This window comes from Oncorhynchus clarkii, unplaced genomic scaffold (genome assembly GCF_045791955.1).
Source record: "Oncorhynchus clarkii lewisi isolate Uvic-CL-2024 unplaced genomic scaffold, UVic_Ocla_1.0 unplaced_contig_12117_pilon_pilon, whole genome shotgun sequence".
NCBI classification, from domain to species: domain Eukaryota; kingdom Metazoa; phylum Chordata; class Actinopteri; order Salmoniformes; family Salmonidae; genus Oncorhynchus; species Oncorhynchus clarkii.
Window position 1 is genome coordinate 103,108 of NW_027261150.1, and position 19,393 is coordinate 122,500.

Sequence of the window (19,393 nt, forward strand, 5' to 3'; positions counted from 1 at the left end):
AGTGTATGTGCGTGTGTCTAGATTAGTGGTTTCATTTCTCTAATTCACTACATTAAGGGCAACCCAGCTCCAAACATGTTCAGACAGGACAGGACAGCAGGATTAGGGTCAATTACATTTCAATTCCAGTCCATTCAGAAAGTAAACCAAAATTCCAATTCCAAATGTTTCTAATTGAAAAGCATTGAAGAGAATGTAATTGTACTTATTGAATTGTCTGGAATTTAAATGGAATTAAGCCCAACCCTGATGGCTAGAGCTGTACTAAAGCCTCTTATAAGACAGGCAGTGCACTCGGTAGTGTGCTTTCTCTGTAAACCATAATCACTACACATACGGATAATAGTGTATTCATTTAGAGTTACGCCTGTATAGACTATGTATAGGTGTGTTAAAGACATGGCAAAGACACTGTAGGAAACCCACAAGATTCATTTAAAAGACAAACATTTACACAAATAGCAGAGAGCAGAGTTGGTCCAATGAGGTACTTGAAATATGACATCGGGTGCTGTAGGTGTCATGGAGGGCAGGTAGTTTTCCCCCGGTGATGCGTTGTGCAGACCGCACCACCCTCTGGAGAGCCTTGTGGTTGAGGGCGGTGCAGTTGCCGTACCAGGCTGTGATACAGACCAACAGGATGCTCTCGATTGTGCATCTGTAAAAGTTTGTCAGGGTTTTGGGTGACAAGCCAAATTTCTTCAGCCTCCTGAAGAACGCTCTGTGTGGGTGGACCAATTCAGTTTGTCAGTGATGTGTACGCCGAGGAACTTAAAACTTTCCACCTTCTCCACTACTATCGATGTGGATAGGGGGGTGCTCCCTCTGTTGTTTCCTGAAATCCACGATCATCTCCTTTGTTTTGTTGACATTAAGTGAGAGGTTGGTTTCCTGACACCACACTCAGAGTGCCCTCACCTCCTCCCTGTAGGCCATCTCGTCGTTGTTGGTAATCAAGCCCACTACTGTTATGTCGTCTGCAAACTTGATGATTGAGTTGGAGGCGTGCATGGCCACACAGTCATGGTGAACAGGGAGTACAGGAGGGGGCTGAGCACACACCCTTGTGGGGCCCCAGTGTTGAGGGTCAGCAAAGTGGAGATGTTGTTTCCTACCTTCACTACCTGGGGACGGCCCGTCAGAAAGTCCAGGACCCAGTTGCACAGGGCAGGGTTGAGACCCAGGGCCTCCAGCTTGATGATGAGCTTGGAGGGTACTATAGTGTTGAATTCTGAGCTGTAGCTGCAGCCAATGAACAGCATTCGTACATAGGTATTCCTCTTGTCCAGATGGGTTAGGGCAGTGTGCAGTGTGATGGCGATTGCGTTGTCTGTGGACCTGTTGGGGCGGTATGCAAACTGGAGTGGGTCTAGGGTGACCGGTAAGGTGGAGGTGATATGATCCTTGACTAGCCTCTCAAAGCACTTCATGATGACAGAAGTGAGTACTACGGGGAGAGGGTCATTTAGTTCAGTAATCTTTGCCTTCTTGGGTACAGGAACTATGGTAGCCATCTTGAAGCATGTGGAGACAACAGACTGGGATAGGGAGCGATTGAATATGTCCGTAAGCACACCACCATGCTCTGAGGACGCGGCTAGGGATGCCGTCTGGACCAGCAGCCTTGCGAGGGTTAACAAGTTTAAATGTTTAACTCACGTCGGCCACGGAGAAGGAGAGGGAGGGCCCGCAGTGTTTGGTAGTGGGCCGCATCAGTGGCACTGTATTATCCTCAAAGCGGGCAAAGAAGGTGTTTAGTTTGTCTGGAAGCAAGACGTCGGTGTCCGTAACATGGCTGGTTTTCTTTTTGTAGTCCATGACTTCCTGTAGACACCGCCACATACGTCTCGTGTCTGAGCCGTTGAATTGTGACTCCACCTTGTCCCAGTACCGGCATTTCGACTTGTTTGATTGCCTTGCGGAGGAAATAACTACAGTGTTAATATTTAGCCATATTCCCAGACCTCTTTCCATGGTTAAATGCGGTGGATCGCGCTTTCAGTTTTGTATGCATTGCAGAAGTTAGAGTAGCAGTGGTCGAGGGTATTACCCCCGCGCGTAGTGCAATCAATATGCTGCTAGAATTTAGGTAGCCTTGTTCTCAAATTTTATTTGTTAAAATCCTAAAACTACAATAAATTCAGCCTCAGGATATATGGTTTCCATTTAGCCCAGTGAAGTTCCTTGATGGCCGCCTTGGTGTCTGCTTCAGGGGGAATGGACACAGTTGTGACTATAACTGACGAGAATTCTCTTGGTAGGTAAAATGGCCGACAATTGATTGCAAGGAATTATAGGTTGGGTGAGCAGAAGGTCTTGAGTTCCTGTATGTTGTTATGATTACACCATGAGTCGTTAATCATAAAGCATTCCGACAACATATCCAGAGAGAGCCATGTTTCCGTGAAACAGAGAATGTTGCAATCTCTGATGTCTCTCTGGAAGGCAACCCTCGTTCGAATTCCGTCTACCTTGTTGTCAAGAGACTGGACATTGGCTAGTATTAATCTCTGGAGTGGTGGGCAATGTGCCCGTCTACGGAGCCTGACCAGGTGGCCGCTTCGCCTGCCCCTTCTGTGGCGCCGTTGTTATGGGTCGACTACTGGAATTAGATCCCATGTCCAGGGTGGAGGTCCAAACAGATGATCTGCTTCGGGAAAGTCGTTTTCCTGGTCGTAATGTTGGTGAGTTGACGTTGCTCTTATATCCAATATGTAATAAGACATGAGATTTCCTTGGGTAGTAAATAAAATCTGAAAAAAAATAAATAAATACTGGATAGTTTCCTAAGAACTAGAAGTGAGGCGACAATCTCTGTCGACGCGATCATAGCCGTGTGTGTTAATGTGTGTGTGTCTGAGTGTGTATTCGTACGTGTGTGTGTGTGTGTGTGTGTGTGTGTGTGTGTATGAGTGTGTGTGTGTGTGTGTGTGTGTTAGTGTGTGTGTGTGTGTGTGTGTGTGTGTGTGTTAGTGTGTGGGTGTGTGTGTGTGTGTGTGTGTGTGTGTGTGTGTGTGTGTGTGTGTGTGTGTGTGTGTGTGTGTGTTACAGAGGTTTGTTATCTAACTGTTATAATTAATTACAGTGAGGTACCATGTAATTTGATACTGAATTGATCTGCTTTTGATTAGAGAGACAAAGCTGAAGGGTTGAAGAACACTAACAAAAAAGACGAGAGATATTAACAGAGAGTGGAAAGGGTTAACAATTAATGAATACATAATTAAACTAGAAAGAGAGAGAGAGAGATGGAGAAAATCACAGTCTACTTGAACAATACTCAATGTCATGTCGTGTGTGTAGGTGGCAGGGAAGTTGCAGGAGAATCAAACTTGGTGTAACAGAGTAGTTTAATAATAATCAATTGTTTTGAGTAAGCATTTGAACTCAAAGTAGCCTAATATATCAGGCTAATATCTAATATATTCTAATGTATTCTAATGTATTGGTCATCTGCTTGTAGGTGTGGGAGGGGAGTGGTGTTTAGGACTGACCAGAGACAGAGCAGAACCCCGAAGACCCATCTACAGGTGGTTCATCATCACCCTGGTCTGGTTCATCACCCTGGTCTGGTTCATCACCCTGGTCTGGTTCATCATCACCCTGGTCTGGTTCATCACCCTGGTCTGGTTCATCATCACCCTGGTCTGGTTCATCATCCTGGTCTGGTTCATCACCTCCCTGGCATCATTCATCACCCTGGTCTGGTTCATCACCCTGGCCTGGTTCATCACCCTGGTCTGGTTCATCACCCTGGCCTGGTTCATCATCACCCTGGTCTGGTTCATCATCACCCTGGTCTGGTTCCTCATCACCCTGGTCTGGTTCATCACCTCCCTGGTCTGGTTCATCATCACCCTGGTCTGGTTCATCACCCTGGCCTATTCATCACCCTGGACTGGTTCATCATCACCCTGGTCTGGTTCATCATCCTGGCCTGGTTCATCACCCTGGCCTGGTTCATCACCCTGGTCGGGTTCATCACCCTGGCCTGGTTCATCATCACCCTGGTCTGGTTCATCATCACCCTGGTCTGGTTCCTCATCACCCTGGTCTGGTTCATCACCTCCCTGGTCTGGTTCATCATCACCCTGGTCTGGTTCATCACCCTGGCCTATTCATCACCCTGGTCTGGTTCATCACCACCCTGGCTTGGTTCATCACCCTGGTCTGGTTCATCACCCTGGCCTGGTTCATCACCCTGGTCTGGTTCATCATCCTGGCCTGGTTCATTACCCTGGCCTGGTTCATCATCACCCTGGTCTGGTTCATCACCCTGGTCTGGTTCATCATCCTGGCTTGGTTCATCACCCTGGCCTGGTTCATCATCACCCTGGTCTGGTTCATCACCCTGGTCTGGTTCATCATCCTGGCCTGGTTCATCACCCTGGCCTGGTTCATCACCCTGGCCTGGTTCATCACCCTGGTCTGGTTCATCACCCTCATCTGGTTCATCACCCTGGCCTGGTTCATCACCCTGGTCTGGTTCATCACCTCCCTGGCCTCATTCATCACCCTGGTCTGGTTCATCACCCTGGTCTGGTTCATCACCGATCCTGGCCTGGTTCATCACCCTGGCCTGGTTCATCACCCTGGTCTGGTTCATCACCCTGGCCTGGTTCATCATCACCCTGGTCTGGTTCATCATCACCCTGGTCTGGTTCCTCATCACCCTGGTCTGGTTCATCACCTCCCTGGTCTGGTTCATCATCACCCTGGTCTGGTTCATCACCGTGGCCTATTCATCACCCTGGTCTGGTTCATCACCACCCTGGCTTGGTTCATCACCCTGGTCTGGTTCATCACCCTGGCCTGGTTCATCACCCTGGTCTGGTTCATCATCCTGGCCTGGTTCATCACCCTGGCCTGGTTCATCATCACCCTGGTCTGGTTCATCACCCTGGTCTGGTTCATCATCCTGGCCTGGTTCATCACCCTGGCCTGGTTCATCATCACCCTGGTCTGGTTCATCACCCTGGTCTGGTTCATCATCCTGGCCTGGTTCATCACCCTGGCCTGGTTCATCACCCTGGCCTGGTTCATCACCCTGGTCTGGTTCATCACCCTCGTCTGGTTCATTGCCCTGGTCTGGTTCATCACTCTGGTCTGGTTCATCACCCTGGCCTGGTTCATCACCCTGGCCTGGTTCATCACCCTGGTCCGGTTCATCACCCTGGCCTGGTTCATCATCCTGGTCTGGTTCATCACCTCCCTGGCCTCATTCATCACCCTGGTCTGGTTCATCACCCTGGTCTGGTTCATCACCGATCCTGGCCTGGTTCATCACCCTGGCCTGGTTCATCACCCTGGTCTGGTTCATCACCCTGGCCTGGTTCATCACCAGCCTGGTCTGGTTCATCACCCTGGCCTGGTTCGTCACCACCCTGGTCTGGTTCATCACCCTGGCCTGGTTCATCACCGATCCTGCCCCCTCTCCCTAAAGCCCAAGCTCTTCTCACCAGCACCCAACCCACCGTCCGAGAACGCACACGTTGCTCTCTGACCTGCATCTCCCATCAACCTCCTCCATCATCTCCCTGAACCAGCTGCAGTGGCCAGGAAGAGGAAGACAGCTGAGGATCCTTTGGACACTGACGTTATGCAGCGGGTGGATGAGTTAAAGAAACAATGAGTTAAATATGATGAGTTAAATGAGTTATGATGAGTTAAATATGATGAGTTAAATGAGTTATGATGAGTTAAATATGATGAGTTAAATATGATGAGTTAAATGAGTTATGATGAGTTAAATATGATGAGTTAAATGAGTTAGGATGAGTTAAATGTGATGAGTTAAATGAGTTATGATGAGTTAAAGAAGCGGCAGCAGCAGTAAACAGAAACAAAAGCCCAGCAAAGGCCGTCTACGTCGTCATGGTAACATGGGTCTATCCCCCCTGATAAATTTCTCCCGTTTGTCAGGGACATGAAAATGCTTCTTTTTACATTGTTTTTAACATTATTGCTATTTACCTCTTGTGATATTTCATCTGATTATGAATAAATACTCTACATGGCCAAAAGTATGTGGACACTCCTTCAAATTAGTGGATTCGGATATTTCAGACATACCTGTTGCTGACAGGTGTATAAAATCGAGCACACATCCATGCAATCTCCATAGACAAACAATGGCAGTAGAATGGCCCGTACTGAAGAGCTCAGTGACTTTCAACGTGGCACCTTTCGTCAAACTTCTGCCCTGCTAGAGCTGCCACGGTCAACTGTAAGTGCTGTTATTGTGAAGTGGAAATGTCTAGGAGCAACAACGGCTCAGCTGCGAAGTGGTAGGCCACACAAGCTCACAGAACGTGAGTGCTGAGTCGCTTTGCGCGTAAAAATGATCTGTTCTCGGGTTGCAACACTCATTACCGAGTTCCAAACTGCGTCTGGAAGCAACATCAGCACAATAACTGTTTGTCGGGAGCTTCATGAAATGGGTATCCATGGCCGAGCAGCAGCACACAAGCCTAAGATCACCATGCGCAATGCCAAGCGTCAGCTGGAGTGGTGTAAAACTCACAGCCAATCTGAAGCAGTGGAAATGCATTCTCTGGAGTCACCAGACGAATCTGGGTTTGGCGGATGCCAGGAGAAAAACGCTACCTGCCCCAAATGCATAGTGCCAACTGTAAAAATTGGTGGAGGAGGAATAATGTTCTGGGCCTGTTTTTTAATGGTTTGGGCCAGGTCCCCTTAGTTCCAGTGAAGGGAAATCGAGATCGGTGTGGAAGAACTTGACTGGCTTGCACAGAGCCCTGACCTCATCCCCATCGAACACCTTTGGGAACAGTTTCATGAACAGCGAGGCCCAGCTTACAAAATGTAACATTCAATTTGCGGTAAATGTTTTAGCTAGATCCGTTACATCCACAGGGGGAGGGCAAACGTGATTTCTCTCGCCGAGCCAGTCAAAATGTGGAGGCTGGTGAATAAAGGTCGCAGTTTCAAAAAGTATCCCTGCTACCACACTGAGTAACCCTGCTGACTAGACAGATCTGTCTCTCTGCTACCACACTGAGTAACCCTGCTGATTAGATGGATCTGTCTCTCTGCTACCACACTGAGTAACCCTGCTGACTAGACGGATCTGTCTCTCTGCTACCACACTGAATAACCCTGCTGACTAGACGCTCTCTGCTACCACACTGAATAACCCTCGGTTACGACAGGCTCGGTTACGACAGGCTCGGTTACGACAGGCTCGGTGACGACAGGCTCGGTGATGACAGGCTCGGTTACGACAGGCTCGGTTACGACAGGCTCGGTTACGACAGGCTCGGTGATGACAGGCTCGGTGATGACAGGCTCGTTTATGACAGGCTCGGTTACGACAGGCTCGGTTACGACAGGCTCGGTGATGACAGACTCGGTTACGAAAGGCTCGGTTACGACAGGCTCGGTGATGACAGGCTCGTTTATGACAGGCTCGGTTATGACAGGCTCGGTTAGATCTCGGCTACAGTTAAAACACACTAAGAATAGACTAAATAACGAGGGAGAAAGAGAGATCTCTCAAAAGGAAAGCTTGGCAAGAAAAGATTGAGACTGTGCGATAGAGAGAAAGAGAGAGACACGAGAAGATGAAGAGAGGAGCGATAGAAGAGGGATGGACAGAGAAAATAGGAGACTCACAGCAGGAGGGTAGTGAGAAACAAAGGAAGGGATGAGACAACGTGAGAGAGATGAGATGGACCATCACAGCTGGTGTAGACCTGCCTCATATAACAGTGTGTGTGTGTGTGTGTGTGTGTGTGTGTGTGTGTGTGTGTGTGTGTGTGTGTGTAGAGCAGCATCATCTAACCACACTGCAGGAGAACTGATAGGCTTTTAGAAATATTACTTGTATGTGTCAGACACTGAGTCCATACTTAAAAGAGGAGAGTGGAGAGAGAAGGAGGGTGAGAGAGGAGGGCGAGAGAGAGAGGGGGAGAAGGAAGGGAGAGAGAGAGAGAGAGAGAAGGTAAAAGTACATGACATGACATGAGATCTCTCTCCCAAACCCCTGCTTCCATACAGTGTTATGAGAGGAGGAGTTCAGTGTTCAGCAGAGGATTGAGGCTGTGTGGACGGGTGTTTTATTGTTGTGTTAAACTAAGCTTGTAATCTACTCTGTCATGTGACAGTTATTAGGTCTTTATGTTTGAAACAGGAAGTGATCTGAATACCAACTATCTTATTAGGGTAGTAAAGACATGGAACACAGAAGAGAGTGAGAGACAGAGAGAGAGAGGGGGAGAGAGAGAGACAGAGAGAGAGAGAGAGAGAGAGAGAGAGAGAGAGAGAGAGAGAGAGACAGAGAGACAGAAGGGGAGAGAGAGAGAAAGGGAAAGAGAGAGAGAGAGAGAGAGAGAGAGAGAGAGAGACAGAGAGAGAGAGAGAGAGAGAGAGAGAGAGAGAGAGAGACAGAGAAAGAGAGAGAGAGAAAGAGAGAGAGAGAGAGAAAGGGAAAGAGAGAGAGAGAGAGAGAGAGAGAGAGAGAGAGAGAGAGAGAGAGAGAGACAGAGAGAGAGAGAGATTCTCAAGAGAAGACAGGCTATGTGCTCACTGCCCACACAATGAGGTGGAAACTGAGCTGCACTTCCTAACCTCCTGCCAAATGGATGACCATATTAGAGACACAGATTTCCCTCAGATTACACAGATCCACAAAGAATTTGAAAACAAACCCGATTTGGATAAACTCCCATATCTACTGGGTGAAATACCAGTGTGCCATCACAGCAGCAAGATGTGTGACCTGTTGCCATGAGAAAAGTTCAACCAGTGAAGAACAAACAAACACCATTGTAAATACAACCCATTGTCACGTTCTGACCTTTATTTCCTTTGTTTTGTCATTATTTAGTATGGTCAGGGCGTGAGTTGGGGTGGGCAGTCTATGTTTGTTTTTCTATGTTTTGGGGTATTTCTATGTTTTGGCCTAGTATGGTTCTCAATCAGAGGCAGGTGTCATTAGTTGTCTCTGATTGAGAATCATACTTAGGTAGCCTGGGTGTCACTGTGTGTTTGGTGGGTGATTGTTCCTGTCCCTGTGTCTCTATGTTTGCACCAGATAGGATTGTTTTAGGTTTTCACGTTTCTTGTTTTTGTTAATCTGTTCATGTATATTTTTCTTCATTAAAGAACCATGAATAGAAACCACGCTGCGTTTTGGTCCGCCTCTCCTTCACCGCAAGAAAACCGTTACACCCATATTTATGTTTATTTATTTTCCCTTGTGTACTTTAACCATTTGTACATTGTTACAACACTGTATATAGACATAATGACATTTTAAATGTCTTTCTTATTTAGTAACTTCTGTGAGTGTAATGTTTACTCGTTTTGTATTGTTTATTTCACTTTTGTTTATTAGTTATTTCACTTGCTTTGGCAATGTTAACACATGTTTCCCATGCCAATAAAGCCCCTTGAATTGAATTGAGAGAGACAGAGAGACAGAGGAGGAGAGAGAGAGAGAGGAGGAGGAGAGAGAGAGAGAGGAAGAGAGAGAGAGAGAGAGAGACAGAGAGAGCGAGAGAGAGGAGGAGAGAGCGAGAGAGGAAGAGAGAGAGAGAGAGAGACAGACAGAGACAGACAGAGAGACAGACAGAGAGCGAGAGACCGACAGATCCGTCTATTAATAACTACCACACTTAATAACCCTGCAGACTAGACTCGTCTCTCTCTCTCTGGGAAGCAGCGTTGACAGAAGTCACATGGTTATTTATTATTATTTATTTATTTATTATTTTAAGACACTAATGTCTACAGGTGTTCGGTCTTAATTTTGGCAAAATAATCCTGCAGCAATAGGATTCGAACGTTTCTTTTAATCGGTGGCTATTAGCCGGCCAAAAAAGATGCAACGTCTAACACTGTTAATGTAACCGTGTATTAGTGGGTTTTCAGTGAATTTATGTAAATCTCAGCAACAAAAGATCCTCTTCTCGAATGCAAAGCTGGAGCCCTGAGCTGGATACAAATGATTCGACACATCTTACGTTTCTTATAGTTATACTTAACTCGTTGTTATCAGCCACGGAGCAGCACCCAAACAACAGTTTAAATTGGGTGAAAAATAGCAGCAAATAGCCAGAATACAACACAGGAACACAGAGCACACCGCCCTGAAGGCAATAGTATGGTAATAACAACAGCCTGTAATAATGAGACGCTGACATACTCTCTCCCCTGTGACCCCTCTCTGTCTCTCCCCTGTGACCCCTCTCTGTCTCTCTCTCTCTCTCTCTCTCTCTCTCCGTTCCTCTCTCTCTCAATTCAATTCAAGGGCTTTATTGGCGTGGGAAACATGTGTTAACATTGCCAAAGCAAGTGAGGTAGATAATATATAAAGTGAATATATAAAGTGAAAAACAATACAAATTAACAGTAAACATTACACATACAGAAGTTTCAAAACAATAAAGACATTACAAATGTCATATTATATTTATATACAGTGTTTTAACAACGTACAAATGGTTAAAGGACACAAGATAAAATAAATAAGCATAAATATGGGTTGTATTTACAATGGTGTTTGATCTTCACTGGTTGCCCTTTTCTCGTGGCAACAGGTCGCGAATCTTGCTGCTGTGATGGCACACTGTGGAATTTCACCCAGTAGATATGGGAGTTTATCAAAATTGGATTTGTTTTCGAATTCTTTGTTGGTCTGTGTAATCTGAGGGAAATATGTCTCTCTAATATGGTCATACATTGGGCAGGAGGTTAGGAAGTGCAGCTCAGTTTCCACCTCATTTTGTGGGCAGTGAGCACATAGCCTGTCTTCTCTTGAGAGCCATGTCTGCCTACGGCGGCCTTTCTCAATAGCAAGGCTATGCTCACTGAGTCTGTACATAGTCAAAGCTTTCCTTAATTTTGGGTCAGTCACAGTGGTCAGGTATTCCGCCGCTGTGTACTCTCTGTGTAGGGCCAAATAGCATTCTAGTTTGCTCTGTTTTTTTTTGTTAATTCTTTCCAATGTGTCAAGTAATTATCTTTTGTTTTCTCATGATTTGGTTGGGTCTAATTGTGCTGTTGTCCTGGGGCTCTGTAGGGTGTGTTTGTGTTTGTGAACAGAGCCCCAGGACCAGCTTGCTTAGGGGACTCTTCTCCAGGTTCATCTCTCTGTAGGTGATGGCTTTGTTATGGAAGGTTTGGGAATCGCTTCCTTTTAGGTGGTTGTAGAATTTAACTGCTCTTTTCTGGATTTTGATAATTAGTGGGTATCGGCCTAATTCTGCTCTGCATGCATTATTTGGTGTTCTACGTTGTACACGGAGGATATTTTTTGCAGAATTCTGCGTGCATAGTCTCAATTTGGTGTTTGTCCCATTTTGTGAAGTCTTGGTTGGTGAGCGGACCCCAGACCTAACAACCATAAAGGGCAATGGGCTCTATGACTGATTCAAGTATTTTTAGCCAAATCCTAATTGGTATGTTGAAATGTATGTTCCTTTTGATGGCATAGAATGCCCTTCTTGCCTTGTCTCTCAGATCGTTCACACCTTTGTGGAAGTTACCTGTGGCGCTGATGTTTAGGCCAAGGTATGTATAGTTTTTTGTGTGCTCTAGGGCAACAGTGTCTAGATGGAATGTGTATTTGTGGTCCTGGTGACTGGACCTTTTTTGGAACACCATCATTTTGGTCTTACTGAGATTTACTGTCAGGGCCCAGGTCTGACAGAATCTGTGCATAAGATCTAGGTGCTGCTGTAGGCCCTCCTTGGTTGGTGACAGAAGCACCAGATCATCAGCAAACAGCAGACATTTGACTTCGGATTCTAGCAGGGGGAGGCCGGGTGCTGCAGACTTTTCTAGTGCCCGCGCCAATTCGTTGATATATATGTCGAAGAGGGTGGGGCTTAAGCTGCATCCCTGTCTAACCCCACGACCCTGTGTGAAAAAATGTGTGTGTTTTTTGCCAATTTTAACCACACACTTGTTGTTTGTGTACATGGATTTTATAATGTTGTATGTTTTACCCCAAACACCACTTTCCATCAGTTTGTATAGCAGACCCTCATGCCAAATTTAATCGAAGGCTTTTTTGAAATCAACAAAGCATGAGAAGACTTTGCCTTTGTTTTGGTTGGTTTGGTTGTCAATTAGGGTGTGCAGGGTGAATACGTGGTCTGTTGTACGGTAATTTGGTAAAAAGCCAATTTGACATTTGCTCAGTACATTGTTTTCATTGAGGAAATGTACGAGTCTGCTGTTAATGATAATGCAGAGGATTTTCCCAAGGTTACTGTTGACACATATTCCAAGGCAGTTATTGGGGTCAAATTTGTCTCCACTTTTGTGGATTGGGGTGATCAGTCCTTGGCTCCAAATATTGGGTAAGATGCCAGAGCTAAGGATGATGTTAAAGAGTTTTAGTATAGCCAATTGGAATTTGTTGTCTGTATATTTGATCATTTCATTGAGGATACCATCAACACCACAGGCCTTTTTGGGTTGGAGGGTTTTTATTTTGTCTTGTAACTCATTCAATGTAATTGGAGAATCCAGTGGGTTTTGGTAGTCTTTAATAGTTGATTCTAAGATCTGTATTTGATCATGTATATGTTTTTGCTCTTTATTCTTTGTTATAGAGCCAAAAAGATTGGAGAAGTGGTTTACCCATACATCTCCATTTTGGATAGATAATTCTTCGTGTTGTTGTTTGTTTAGTGTTTTCCAATTTTCCCAGAAGTGGTTAGAGTCTATGGATTCTTCAATTGCATTGAGCTGATTTCTGACGTGCTGTTCCTTCTTTTTCCGTATTGTATTTCTGTATTGTTTTAGTGATTCACCATAGTGAAGGCGTAGACTCAGGTTTTCCGGGTCTCTATGTTTTTGGTTGGACAGGTTTCTCAATTTCTTTCTTAGATTTTTGCATTCTTCATCAAACCATTTGTCATTATTGTTAATTTTATTCGGTTTTCTATTTGAGATTTTTAGATTTGATAGGGAAGCTGAGAGGTCAAATATACTGTTAAGATTTTCTACTGCCAAGTTTACACCTTCACTATTACAGTGGAACGTTTTACCCAGGAAATTTTCTAAAAGGGATTGAATTTGTTGTTGCCTAATTGTTTTTTGGTAGGTTTCCAAACTGCATTCCTTACATCTATAGCATTTCTTAATGTTACTCAGTTCCTTTGGCTTTGATGCCTCATGATTGAGAATTGCTCTGTTTAAGTAGACTGTGATTTTGCTGTGGTCTGATAGGGTTGTCAGTGGGCTGACTGTGAACGCTCTGAGAGACTCTGGGTTGAGGTCAGTGGTAAAGTAGTCTACAGTACTACTGCCAAGAGATGAGCTATAGGTGTACCTACCATAGGAGTCCCCTCGAAGCCTACCGATGACTATGTACATACCCAGCGTGCGACAGAGCTGCAGGAGTTGTGACCCGTTTTTGTTGGTTATGTTGTCATAGTTGTGCCTAGGGGGGCATATGTGGGAGGGAATGCTGTCACCTCCAGGCAGGTGTTTGTCCCCCTGTGTGCTGAGGGTGTCAGGTTCTTGTCCGGTTCTGGCATTTAGGTCGCCACAGACTAGTACATGTCCCTGGGCCTGGAAATGATTGATTTCCCCCTCCAGGATGGAGAAGCTGTCTTCATTAAAATATGGGGATTCTAGTGGGGGGATATAGGTAGCACACAGGAGGACATTTTTCTCTGTTAGGATAATTTCCTTTTGAATTTCTAGCCAAATGTAGAATGTTCCTGTTTTGATTAATTTAATGGAGTGAGTTAGGTCTGCTCTATACCAAATTAGCATACCCCCTGAGTCCCTTCCCTGTTTCACACCTGGTAGTTTGGTGGATGGGACTACCAGCTCTCTGTAACCTAGAGGTCAACCAGTGGGTCCGTCTCCTCTATACCAGGTTTCTTGCAGGATGACAATGTCTGTATTACCGATTTCTTTGGTGAAGTCCGGGTTTCTGCTCTTTAGGCCAAAGGCAGATGACCTCAGGCCTTGGATATTCCAGGATGATATAGTGAAGGCTTTTTGTTCCATAGAGTGTCCAATGTTGTTGGTCGTGGTTTGGCCTCAGGCCAGTAAGTGTGAGCAGAGCCTGCTGAGCATCTGGTACATGCCATTGGCTTGGGCGAGTGTGAGAGTGGGGGTTGGGACTGTTTGCCCGCTCACTACCTGGGCGTATGTGTGGCTTCCATGTTGAGGCCCTCTTTGCGGGGGTGGGGTGCATGGGGTGGGCAGGAGTGGCATAGGTCTGATCTGAGGGGGCCTAAATGGGGTGTGCGCATGGTTGACGTGGGGGGGTGTTGATTGGTTGGGGTGGGGGTGTGGATGTGTCTGGGTGTACTGTGGTTTGGATGTAATTCCTCTTGGCGTGGGTCCTCTATGTGTAGGTCCAGGGGGGGTCCTGCAGGTCTGGGAGGGTGTCTCGCTGGTCTGGGTGGGGTGTCTATTGATCTGTTGCTCCTGTGTGAAGTGTTGGGGATACGTTTCAGAGCGATGTTCTTTAGAGTCCGGGCAAAGGTGGGCACTGCTGCCTTGTAGAGGTGGACCTGGTCATAGAGGCTGTTCAAGTCCAGGGTGGAGTGGTGGGCCAGGAAAACATTTGGTTTTGAGGCACAGTCACGGGAAATACTTGCGTTTACCCGCTGTATTGTAGCAGGGTGGAGATAACCACTTGTGGGTTGGGGAAAGTAGAAGAAGCCTTTTCAATCACTCCCTTCAGTGCTGTGGCCACCCTTTCCTGCTGTGCTCTCAGGTCGTTTGTGCCTGTGTGTATTATTATGTGGCTGGGTGAACCTAGTTGGTCCTCAGACAGAAGGTCGAGGGCGCGCTGGGTGTTTGGACACCAGAGTTTAGACACACTGTGTTTGGGAAAAAGTTTTTTTTCTTCTATATATTTCCCATTTGAGTCCATAAGTAGTACAATCTGTGTCTTGTGTTTGTCCTCAGTGGGTGTGAGGGGGTTGTCAGAAGGGCTATCAGGGTGGCTGACAGGGGGGGTGCTGAGAGGGGGTGAGAGCCGCTGGGCTTGTGGTTCTTCATTTGTCTGTTCTGCTGTGATGTCGACTCTATGGTCAGGGTCTGGTGTGGACTGTTCTGCTATGGTGTCAGGACTTTTGTCAGGTGCTGAGGTGGGCTGTTCTGCTGGCTTCTCTGTGGGGGTGGCCACCTCTCTAGTGGGTTGTTCTCTGTCACACGCCGTCCCCCTCAACCTCTCCTCCGTCCCCCTCACCCTCTCCTCCATCCCCCTCAACCTCTCCTCCACCAGCAGTCTGATCCTCTCCTCTAGTGCTCTGTTCCTCTCCTGATTCTGCTCTTTCTCCTGTTGAAGTTGTCTCACCACAGTCCAGAGTGCAGATATGTCTCTGTCCACCTCCAGCTCTCCGGGTCTGGTTAAGGGGGTCTTGTTGTGCTGGACTGTTGTCTGGGTCTGTGCTGACTGAAGTGTAATCACCTGCTGTTCCAGCTCCACCTGTCTTACCTCCAGCTGGGTGAATTTGTCCTTCATTTCAACGAGGGAGTGGTAATCTGTGCTGGGAGGTTGACTCTCCGCTGGGGGTTGCTCGTCTGTGGGGTTACATAATGAAGAGGTCTGGTCTGACCCGCTCGGGGTGGGGGTATCTTTATCAAGGGAGAGCTTCTCCTGCTGGGCTAATTCTTTGATTAGGTGAAAGTCCATCTGAAACTGTTTGGGGTTACCCTGTACCATTACTGTTCCGGACTTAAAGATATTTATATTACCTGACTCAGAGTCCTCGTTATCAAGTATTCTGAGTTTCCACCCCTCGTTAACCCCCCCTCTCTTAACAAAGGGGCAGTGTGCTAATATAGCACTGTGCCATGCCAGGGGATGGTTTGTGTGGAAGATAAGGTTGCTGATGTTCCCATTTTTGTAATAGTCAGCAAAAAGTGTTTCTTGATTTTCCATAAGGAGCTTCATTTTGTAATCTTTTCTTGCCTTATCATTCTTTACATGCACAGGGTGCTGCATTTTAATTACCTCTGAACAGCGGGAGGCAGCTTCTAAGGCCTCTCCATTTGGTTGGAGTAGACTGTGTGACTCCCCTGCCATTGTTGGGCTAATGGGCTTTGACACCTCTCACTTGACACGTCAGTGCTAGTTGAAGCTGTATCAAGCTTGGTAGAATTATGTTAGAATTCAGTCGTTACAAAGTAACGTTGTGTATTTTTCTTCTTGGCTTTTGGAAATAAAATATAGTTTCAGACTGAACATTACTCACTCAGTTCCAGGTTGGATGGTGTTTTCAGGTTTCTGTTGTTTTCCAGAGAATGTTCTGTATGTGAACCTTCCAGGTGATTCCGTAAACCCGTCCAAAATCAGGTTGTAGGTTTTAAATTTTGATTTGAAGTAGGGGTTATGTTGTAGAGGGTAGAATGTGTTCCTAACAAAAAATCCAAGTTTATCTAACTCCTAATCTATATTTTTTAAAGAAAATGCTGAAAAATGCAGGAGCTCTGATCCTGACCTCTGCTCTGCTCTCTCTCTCTCTCTCTCTCTCTCTCTCTCTCTCTCTGTCTCCGCTCCTCTCTCTCTCTCTCTCTCTCTCTCTGCTCCTCTCTCTCTCTCTCTCTCCGTTCCTCTATCTCTCTCCCTTTCTCATTGTTCGTCACCAAACTTTTCCTGGATGGTTGGGAGAAGTTGCTCTCAGAGAATGTGTTGGTAGCATTCTTTATTCATGGCTGTGTTCTTAGGCAAAATTGTGAGTGAGCCCACTCCCTTGGCTGAGAAGCAACCCCACACATGAAAGGTCTCAGGATGCTTTACTGTTGGCATGACACAGGACTGATGGTAGCGCTCACCTTGTCTTCTCCGGACAAGCTTTTTTCCAGATACCACAAACAATCGGAAAGGTGATTCATCAGAGAAAATGACTTTACCCCAGTCCCCTCAGCAGTCCAATCCCTGTACCTTTTGCAGAATATCAGTCTGAACCTGATGTTTTTCCTGGAGAGAAGTGGCTTCTTTGCTGCCCTTCTTGACACCAGGCCATCCTCCAAAAGTCTTCGCCTCACTGTGCGTGCAGATGCACTCACACCTGCCTGCTGCCATTCCTGAGCAAGCTCTGTACTGGTCGTGTCCTGATCCAGCAGCTGAATCAACTTAACTTAATTAAGGAGTCCTGGTGCTTGCTGGACTTTCTTTGGCGCCCTGAAGCCTTCTTCACAACAATTGAACCGCTCTCAATGAAGTTCTTGATGATCCGATAAATGTTTGATTTAGGTGCAATCTTACTGGCATCAATATCCTTGCCTGTGAAGCCCTTTTTGTGCGAAGCAATAATGACCGCACGTGTTTCCTTGCAGGTAACCATGGTTGACAGAGGAAGAACAATGATTCCAAGCATTGGCTTCCTTTTGAAGCTTCCAGTCTTTTATTCGAACTCAGTCAGCATGTCAGAGTGATCTCCAGCCTTCCAGTCCTCGTCAACACTCACACCTGTGTTAACGAGAGAATCACTGACATGATGTCAGCTGGTCCTTTTGTGGCAGGGCTGAAAATGCAGTGGAAATGTTTTTTGGGGGATTCAATTCATTTGCATGGCAAAAAGGGACTTTGCAATTAATTGCAATTCATCTGATCACTCTTCATAACATTCTGGAGTATATGCAAATTGCCATCATACAAACTGAGGCAGCAAACTTTGTGAAAATTAATATTTGCGTCATTCTCAAAACTTTTGGCCACGACTGTACTTACTATGAGTGAGATATGTGGTTGTCCTACCTCGCTAGCTGAAGATGATGATGCAATAACTGTAAGTTGTTCTGGATAAAAGTGTCTGCTAAATTACTAAAATCCTAAATGTGATCGATCGGGCAAATCAGGAAACAGCCCCAGGGTGCTACTTGATCTGACCTACCCCATCAACCAATCAGTGGATCTGTCACTGGGAGCCTCTACAGCAACACTCAACCTGATTGGTTTCTTATGAATTACACACCTAGAGAGCCTGTCAGAGAGAGAAATGCCACAGAGCTTTATCAAAATGGCCTCACTAATGGAAATGGGCCTTGGGTTGTTTGTTTGTTTCTCTCTATATGCCCCCCCCCTGCAAACCTTTATTTAACTAGGCAAGTCAGTTAAGAACAAATTATTTTTACAATGATGTCTAGGAACACTGGGTTAACTGCCTGTTCAGGGGCAGAACGACAGATTTGTATTTTGTCAACTCGGGGATTCAATTGAGCAACCTTTCAATTGCTGTCCCAAAACTCTAACCACTAGGCTACTAGGCCTCTACACTCTAACCACTAGGCTACCTGCCTCCTCTACACTCTAACCACTAGGCTACCTGCCGCCCCTCCACTCTAACCACTAAGCTACCTGCCGCCCCTACACTCTAACCACTAGGCTACCTGCCGCCCCTACACTCTAACCACTAGGCTACCTGCCTCCTCTACACTCTAACCACTAGGCTACCTGCCTCCTCTCCACTCTAACCACTAGGATACCTGCCTCCTCTACACTCTAACCACTAGGCTACCTGCCGCCCCTACACTCTAACCAGAGAGAGAGAGAGAGAGAGAGAGAGAGAGAGAGATAGAGGGAGGAGAAGTATATAGTATATAGACTCTGTACCGTAACACCCTGTATATAGTCTCCACATTGACTCTGTACCGTAACACCCTGTATATAGCCTCCACACTGACTCTGTACCGTAACACCCTGTATATAGCCTCCACATTGACTCTGTACCGGTACTCCCTGTATATAGCCTCCACATTGACTCTGTACCGTAACACCCTGTATATATCCTCCACATTGACTCTGTACCGTAATACCCTGTATATAGTCTTCACATTGACTCTGTACCGTAATACCCTGTATATATCCTCCACATTGACTCTGTACCGTAATACCCTGTCTATAGTCTCCACATTGACTCTGTACCGTAATACCCTGTATATATCCTCCACATTGACTCTGTACCGTAATACCCTGTATATAGTCTCCACATTGACTCTGTACCGTAATACCCTGTATATAGCTTCGCTATTGTTATTTTACTGCTTCTCTTTAATCATTTATTTTTAGGAATTTTCTTAAAACTTCATTACTGTTTAAGGGCTTGTAATTAAACATTTCACTGTAAGGTCTCCTACATCTGTTCTTATCTTCCTTCTGCTCTCCTCCCTCTGCTCTCCTCCCTCTCTTCCCCTCTCTACTCTTCTCCTCCCTCTCTTCTCCTCCCTCTCTCAAATGGATAGTGAGAGAGATGGAGAGAAAGAGAAGGAGAGAGAGTGTGACAAAATCTCTGACCTAGCAGGAATGGAGATTCTGCTCTGACCTAGCAGGAATGGTGAGAGATTCTGCTCTGACCTAGCAGGAATGGTGAGAGATTCTGCTCTGACCTAGCAGGAATGGTGAGAGATTCCAAGCAGAGGAAGGAGGGAACAAGTAGGGGTCAGAAGT

At 46.1% G+C, this 19,393-nt stretch overlaps 1 protein-coding gene across 1 annotated transcript in view; it reads right to left on the reverse strand.

Annotated features, from left to right (window-relative positions):
* The window catches only part of LOC139405471 (regulating synaptic membrane exocytosis protein 3-like), a 68,092-nt gene that overhangs the window by 30,007 nt on the left and 18,692 nt on the right, over positions 1–19,393 (reverse strand). The window lies entirely within an intron of this gene.